The sequence below is a fragment of the Hipposideros armiger genome, unplaced genomic scaffold, assembly GCF_001890085.2.
Source record: "Hipposideros armiger isolate ML-2016 unplaced genomic scaffold, ASM189008v1 scaffold_375, whole genome shotgun sequence".
NCBI classification, from domain to species: domain Eukaryota; kingdom Metazoa; phylum Chordata; class Mammalia; order Chiroptera; family Hipposideridae; genus Hipposideros; species Hipposideros armiger.
In genome coordinates this window covers 184,411-193,301 of record NW_017731725.1, presented here as the reverse complement: position 1 = coordinate 193,301, position 8,891 = coordinate 184,411, and positions in this window count along the sequence as shown.

Here is an 8,891-nt window from a genome sequence, read left to right as displayed (position 1 = left end):
TTGGGAAGATTGATAGAGGTAAAAAGATAAACAGATAAAAGATAAACAGAGATGAGAGTTCTGAAACAACAAATTGGTAGGGAAAATACTAGACTATTTTTCAGGGATGCTAGTGAAGAATTTTAATATCTTCTTCCTATTTTTATATACTGCCTGTCTTAATAAAAACACATTATTTAGAGTAGCTTTCCTTCTGGGCATAAACAGACAAAGTTGTTGACACAATTCTGACACCTCCACTGAAGCAAAGAACAGAATTGAATTCATTTATTCAATTTCCACAGTATTAGATTCACAAACTTTTAAAAAGAGGGAGGAAACTTCTTTAATAATTAATTAGAACAAAAAATCAGTATTTTATAATTTATTACTTCATCTAGGTAAATTATCTGAATTAATCCAAAATTTTAAAAGCAAACGCATTTACTTTTTTCTCAATTCACTTATTTTACCTTAGCTAAATGATTTAAACTTCACCTTTCCTAAAGTTAAATTGATAATATTGATAGAAACCTAGAGGGAACATTCAATGCTATGACTGTTTACATGGCTATGTAGAAGTTGTGATACATTATTATGAGTAGTAAAAGTATCTACTTAATAATATATATTTATTATTTTTCTAGATGTATTACCTTGACTTCTATTCAGTTTTTTAATAGTAACAGGGTAAATAAAACATAAACCTGACATCACAAATACTATTTTATAATGATGACTACTACTTATTCAAGCTCTTTTCCTATTCCTTTACATCATTTACTAAGGTTAAGGATACTTTATTTAATTTTACCCATTTTCTTCTCCTCCAACCATTGCAAATTCTGCGAGATGTATATACACCTGTGATACTGCGATTTTTAATATGTCTTTAGTCCTGTTTCTGTCACAGAACTCAAAAAAACCTTGGAATTTTCTGTGATAAGAATGATAAAGGCATTTGTTGTTATGTTAATAAAGATGACTTTTGGAACCCACATGAGGGTGGGGGCTATTTGCCAAGGGAACCAACCATGAATAGAGGGATAGATGGGTGAAACTTCCAGTCCCACTCAATGATTTCCAGGGAGGGGAGAAGTTTGGAGGTTGAATCAATCACTAAAGGCTAATGATTTAATTATGTGTATATAATGAAGCCTTGTTAAAAAGCCCAAAAAAGGAGGTTCAAAGATTTTCCATGTTGGGGAACTAAAATGTTTCCATGTGTCACCTTACTAGGCTCCAAACAACATGAGGACAGTAGGTCCTTTGTTTGTTGATTTATACCCCTTACTATCCTTTGTAATAAACTGGTAATCTAGAGAGTTCAAGGGTTTCCCGAGTTCTGTGAGCCACTCTCACAAATCAATCAAACCTAAGAAGAGGGTTATGGGAACCTCCGATTTATAGACAGCCAGTCAGATGCACAGGTAACAACCTGGGCTTGTAATTGGCATCTGATGTGGAAGGTGGTCTTATGAGACTGAGTTCTTAACCTGTGGAATGTGATACTATCTCCAGGTAGATAGTGTCACAATTGAGTTGAACTCTGGGACACCCAGCTGGTGTCAGAGAATTGCTTGATGGTATGTCCTCCACACACATTGGAAATGGATCCAGAACCCAAATAATGCCTAGCCAAGACACTATTCCTTTTGTTAAGCCTGGTCTCTAAAACATGTTTTCTTTTAGAGATTTTTATTTAAAATCTTTTTCGTAAATATAACAATACTTCCATTTATTTATATAATATATGCTAGGAGACTTAGTATCCCTAGTATTTAACCTGAGGCTGATGTTCCATAATTTATCAAATGTGTGCATTACTCTAAGCCACATGTTGACATGTATTATATTCCTCAAATATAAATGAAATATATACTGGAAGTCTTTAATAAAAACTATATACTACTAGAAATATCTTTGCTTTTCATAAAATTTTTTACAACAAATATATTTATATTTCTGAACTTTGATTTATCATTGGTGGAGAACTGCCAGTATCTCACCGTTAGTTCAGGGTTCAGCCCAAATGACGTACAAACTATCCTGGCAGCAGAGGAAATTGTGGCACTGTTCACTGCCGGTTTTTATCTTGGAATCCCTCAAACGATTCCTTAACATAGAACGCTGAGTCACCATCAACATCTGAAAACAGGTTCTTTCTCACTGCAAAGCAAGCCCATTTTGTTATGACAATTGCTGTTTATTACTAGGAATTTTTCAGATATAAGTATATAAATTCTGATGAGCTGTGCTCAAATGTTACAAATTGGTTGCAATTATTATAATAGATAAAGGCTGCACATAAAATCCACTTCATCTCCTTTAGATTTTTTGAAATAGCTTTTACTAAGATGTCCCATATAAAAGTAGTCTAGCTCCCACAACAGTAAACACATGCCCAGTCTAGCAAAGAAAAACTGTGAGTGAGATTTCTTTAGGGTCACTTTTTTAATACAAAAGAGATCTGCCCGAGAAATTATTTTGTCAAAAAATTCCCTTCACTTTCGTGTATTCTATTGTCTGGTGTGCAGTTTTAAGCCTAATGTCTTTTACCTGCCTTATACTCAGTATACTAGCACTTTTCTCTATCTAAACTAATGTCCTCTCTAATTTAAATGTCATAGATGAGAAAATCATAATTTGGATCAAATTCTTCAACCCCCTATAAAATATACAGGCTTTTTACTTCCCTTCAATCATCTATAACTTAAATACAAATTTTCTGCTTTTAAATTTGTCAGCGTTTCCATGACATTAAATGTAGGCAAATGTCTCTATATCAATGAGTGCTGTGAAAGCTTAAAAATAATTCTCAAAATAAAATCAGTAATTTAGGAGGAAAAACTACAGCACTCAGAACTCTAAAAAGTGGAAGAAATGTGAATCAAGAAAATAAGCCTACAGAACCACGGGCATCACTGGAGAAGCATAAAACAAGTGTCGGCTGCTGGAGCTGTGGAAAGGCCTGGTCTGGGTGTACTAATCCCAGGCTGTATTTCTAGGACAAGGCATACGGAGTGCTGCCATTTGTTTGAATTGTTAGGATTCCGAGAATAACGGAATCAAATATTAGAGAAGTTAATTAGTCTAGGAAATGACATCGAACCTTTCAGTTGGTAGACAGAAGCCTGGCAAATAAACAACTACTAAAGTTGTGAGTGAAGCTGCAAGTCATGACAAACAATAAAGGCAACACCAAGAAGAACCGGAAAAACACTGTGGTACCAGGCATCATCAGTACTGTGACATAAGTCAATTACTGATCCCACAGTCAGCCTTAGCCAGGGTCTGTGTGCTGTAATTACAACATTGAGTCAGAGGATATTAGCAACTCAGAGCATCTGTAAGTGATCTCATATGATGAGCTATATCTATTTCTCAACGTTCTAATTTTCTTTTTGATGCTTCACCCATTATGTAGTCTTTGAATCCTCTATGAGTGGAAGAAGCATCCATAGTCTTATCAATTTCCCATCTTAACGGAATATACAAATGAACAATCACTGTGTTTTAAGACACCCACAACAAGGATCCATCACTTTCTGTGTGATTCAAAACAGGTTGCTTAAAATAGAACAATGCAAATTACCAATTTTTGAACACAAGAGAATCAAATAGGATAACAAATATGCCCAGTAAAATTCAAGGTGATAGCATACATAGCCCCATCTCACTCTTTCCCTTGATCAGAATTGTTCAATGACTTTTTCATACTACCAGAATACAATTCAAATACCTCAACTCAAAATTCAAGTTTGTCCACAGTATTCCTTACATCTGCCTTTTCATATCCACATTTCATTGAACCTCTTTATATAGCATTCGACGTAGTCACATTGCATTATTTTGTTCATTTTTCTTGTACCTTTGCTCCTTCTGTCTGCCTCTGTTCCTGCTACTTTTCCCAACTGTAAACATGCATTTTTACCTTCTCCTTCAAGGACCAATTCAATATTTACTTTCAATAAATTAACATTTCTGTGCTTCTCTCCCTTACCCCTCCCTCCAGATGAAATAAATTTCTTCCTCCTCTGACCTCTAGATCTAATCTTTCTTGTGCCTTAAGGAGTACCTGACACCATGCAGCCTCCCTTCACCTAATTTTTTTTTTCAGATTTTCCTTCTCCATTGTCTCATTTCCTTCACAATTATTGAGATCCTTATATGAAACCAATCAGACATTAGCAAAAGAAGAAAGACGACTTCATTTGTACTTTAGGCATAGCAACTCACTCTGTTCTTCTAAGTTGTACTACTTCTGTGTGATCTAAATTTCAGTGTTTGGGGGGAGGGAGTATTCCATACGGAAATAAATAAAATACAGGAAATATATGGGGATGTAAAGAGGATGAAGGAAGAGATTTTATTCAAAAGCTTAAAAAAATCAGTTCTTTGGACAGACACAAGGAGTGGATTATTTTGAGACTGGTTATCACAGCATAGATATTGAAAAAGCAATGAGGCTGTGAGCCTATTGGGAAAGAAACTCATGACAGGAGGATTTAGTTCAAAGCGCTGAACTGTGAATGAGAGCTCTAAGTTACGAAATCTTGTTTACAATATATTGTTTAATAAACTTTCATCATATGTGTGAGAACATAAACACATACTCATACACAAATACAGAAATATATATATATATATATATGTATATATATATATATATATATATATATATATATATATATATATATATATATATATATATAATATTTTTAAGCCAGAAACAATTTCCAGGAGAGGTTAGTGAAAAGTACATATGCTTTGAAATATCCCATCCAAAAGTACTAATGTCACACACCAGATCCCATATCCCACTTTAGCTGCCACTATATTTCTCCCTTTTCATTATTGCAGATCTTCTTGAAAATAGCCACACCCATTGTCTTTAATTACTCATCCTTACTGACTTCTTCATTAACTTGAATTTAGCTTTTTCACCATTATTCCATGGAGACTGCTATTTTTTAGGCCATTGATGACTTCTGTATTGCCAGATCCAATAAGTGCTTTTAATGTCTTACCTTTGTTTGCCTATGTGCCAGATTTAAATAATCAACTATTCCCTATTTCTTGAATTATTTCCATGCATTGGTTTCATTACACTACACATCTGTTCATCTTATTTAACTGGCTCCTTCTTCCTCATTTCTCCCGTCGGCTCTCCTTCCTCTTCCTATTCCATGGTAATTTGAAATCTCTGCTGAGCATTATAACATAACAGTCTTAGAAGTGGGCTGATCAATGTTTCAGTCCTGAAGTGGAGAGACCTGGGCCATGGGCCAGAGCACACACTAAATCCCCAGGGCCCAGTACGTGAGTGTCAAGCATTAAAAGGAATATGTATATTTTACTGAATAATGCACTCCTATAGATTTTCATCTTTGGTTTTCTCATCATACCCTCTTAGACATCGTAGCGTTCCATGCACATATCTTAGCTCACCAAAGATACAGTAAGATCTTTGTGGGTCAGAGATGTATTCGATTTGATTTCATGTTCTTCATATTGCAAATTAAAGAGCCTTGGAAATAGGAAGTACTCAGTAAAAGTAATAATTCAATGGAAGTGGAAGAAAAGTACAAAGGCAAGTCATGGGAAGGGCTGATGGGGTTCCTGACAGCATGTTATAATTCCAAGTCATTTGAAACGCATTGTAATGTATGGATCCAGAACATGAAGCTGTTATCCCAAGATTCTTTTCTTCTACTTTTAAATCTTAGGTAATTAACATCTCTATGCTGTTGTTTTCTGACTTGTGAATAATATTAACACCTTACAAATTAGGTGTAAGAATAAAATGTTCTAATAGATGCGAAGTGGAACTAAGGGCCTAGCACACAGTGACTACACAATAGCATCTATTTATTTAAGTATTATTAACACAACCTTCTCAGAGTTACTATTTCATATACAATATTCGGTGCTTATTTTTTATGCTTAAAATAAATTGTACATAATTAAACATGTATTTATTTTTAGGATATAAGAAATATGTGAACCCTAACTTAGTTTTTAATAATATTTCATTTGTCATATTCTGGATTAGCAGAAGTTTAATATATATATATGTATATATTTCTCAGTTTACGTTATGAATCAAGCAAAACTACTTAATAATGAAAAGGGTTGTAATTAAAACACATAGTTTGTTATGATTAAAAAATAATCTGAGGGTTGAGCTACATATGATCTCAATTTCAGAATTTCTTTAAACACCATTCATTTTCATAGTACGAGTTTTTGTTTTATCTTATTTTGCCTTTTTGGTTAGGCTACTGTGAATTCTAATATAAGATATTGTATTTTTTCTGTTATTAGTTTAATTAGTTTATTGTGGACTGTTTGATCTAATCTGTATAAGATATACATATTAGAATACAAAAATACAATTAGCAAAATAAAACACTATAAACTTTTGCTCTTAAATGTAGTACACAAACTCTAAAATTGAAATTAATAAAACTATATACAATCTAGTCAGTCTCAAATTAATGTAAAATTTATAGTATTGAGCAAAATTGAAAAGATTCATACAGTTAAAACAGAGAAAAGATGTAGAGGCAATCTAATAATGAAATTCCCAGAAAGTCAAAACCATCTTGCTTTATTTGTTAGACTGTTCTAACATTATGATTTGCTGTACCATAAAGTATTAACTTCACATATATTTACCACCATTTGAAAATTAATTATTTTATAACATGAATTATCATCAGAGTATATAACTATGCAAATGAAAACACCCCCCCAAATTGTGCAACATATTATTTTTATATCACAGTCAGTTTATGTCCAATTTTTCACTTCAGCAATTTATTTTAATCCTACCTTTGTTAGGCTCTTTAATTAGATATTGAATAATTAAACTTTTGAAACACAGCCAGGCACAGTTCCTTAGCTGTCACAGTATCATACAGTTATCTTCATTCTGCACATTTTGCTGTGTATAGCCGAGCACATACATGATGATTTTTGTGACTGAATTGACCACTAATTGCATAGACAAAACATTAACTTTACTGCTCTATTATTATAGTATACACCTAAGTATTTGAAAATATTTGAAAAACAACATGTATAACTTTTTATGAATGATAATGAAGTGGATAAGACTTTGCTTTTCAAATCAGAGTTCCAGAACTTCCTTGATCTAAGCTAAGTATGACACATTTTAGCAATTTAAGAATGGAAAACTTATTCAAATTCTGTGCCTTATATTCTCATTTGCAAGTTGAATAAATGGTAATAATTCATTATGTTATTGTAAGTAATAACCAGACAATCTATATAAATATTAAGCTCAGTGTTTGTCACTTGTACTACAAGAATTATTATTACAGCAGCTTGTTATATTTTAATCAATAAAATATTTACATTAATACAATTAAAATTATTTTATATTATTTAAACAAATTTATGGAATTTATTGCAAATTATAAAAACAGAAGGGGTTATTTCAAATGTTTCAAAGTACAAATAGCTTAATATTAATTTAATATTTCCTTGAGATTATATAAGACCAAGTGTATTAATTTCCTAGGCTACCATAACAAAGAATCATAAATTGTGTGGCTTTAAAGAAATGAAAATTTATTGTGTCACAGGTCCGGAGACTAGAAAAAAAAATCAGTGTCAGCAAGGTTGGCTCCTTGTTTGGTTGCAAGGGAAGGACCTGTTTTAGATCTCTCTTTTGACTTTAAGATGGCTGTCTTCTCCCTCTGTCTCTGCACATGTCTTTCCTCTATTCCTGCCTCCATGTCCAAAGTTCCCCTTCTTATAAGGACATGAGTACTATTGGATTAAGGCCCACCCTAATGACCTCTTTTGGACTTAATTACCTCTGTAAAGACTGTACCTCCAAATAAAGTCACCTTCTGAGGTGCTCGAGCCTAGGAATTTAATGTATAGATTTTGTGGGGACACAATTCAACACACAACACAAAGTAAATAAACCTTGTTTTTTATTTCACTGGCTACCTGATCCTCTATTACCTAATAAATAAATGTTTGTTTAAAAAGAGAATACTACCTTCATTTTATGGGATATTATATTTTGTGCAATATTTTCACATTCTGGTGAACTGATCTGCATTGTACCACGCTGCTTCTCAGTGGCATTGTGCTAAATGATTCTCAACTTGAACTCTCCTCTATTTCTGTAATTTTCCCTCCTCTGTCTCCTTCAGTGCCTCCCTTCCACTGTTTATAGTTAAATACACATATTCCCAAGGAAAGCCTTTGTTCTTTCTAGAGAATTCATGTGTTATATAAACTAATTCACACTTCTAACTTTAAGCCACAGGTATTAAAAATGTAATTGCCTTTGGAATACATCCATCTGTTATACTGGGATTTCAAAGTTGAAATGACCAAATGGGAATCCTCATCTTTATTCCCTCTTAATACCTGACTTAAATACAACTCAGTTAAATACATCATAATTAACTAGTCACTATATTTGAAAGGTTGACATCATCAATTTTTCTCACTCATCCACCCAAACTGGTGACAATATTTAGTTGACATTATTTAAGGTTCTCACATTTATCTCATCCTCTGCCTTCAAATCACTGCTGCCTTAATACTAGCCCTGAAAAATCTCTCATTCAACTACTATGTCAGCTTCTTCAAAGGTACAACTTCCCTACCTCTTGTTAATGGATTCTCTTCTTACTTTCTCCAGAATGAAAGCAATTATTGTCTTTGCAAATGCATTTTGGCTTTATAATGCCTAATTGGTAGAGCTAACCCTATTCACTTTGTCATGCAAAGCATGTCACAATTTAATTCAACCTATCTTTGAATTCCTTGCATTTCTGCCTCTCCTCACTGATGACAGTTTCCCAACCTTGTCACTTTTTGACTTCACTTTTATTGGGCATGGGTGAATATTTCCTCTGAGG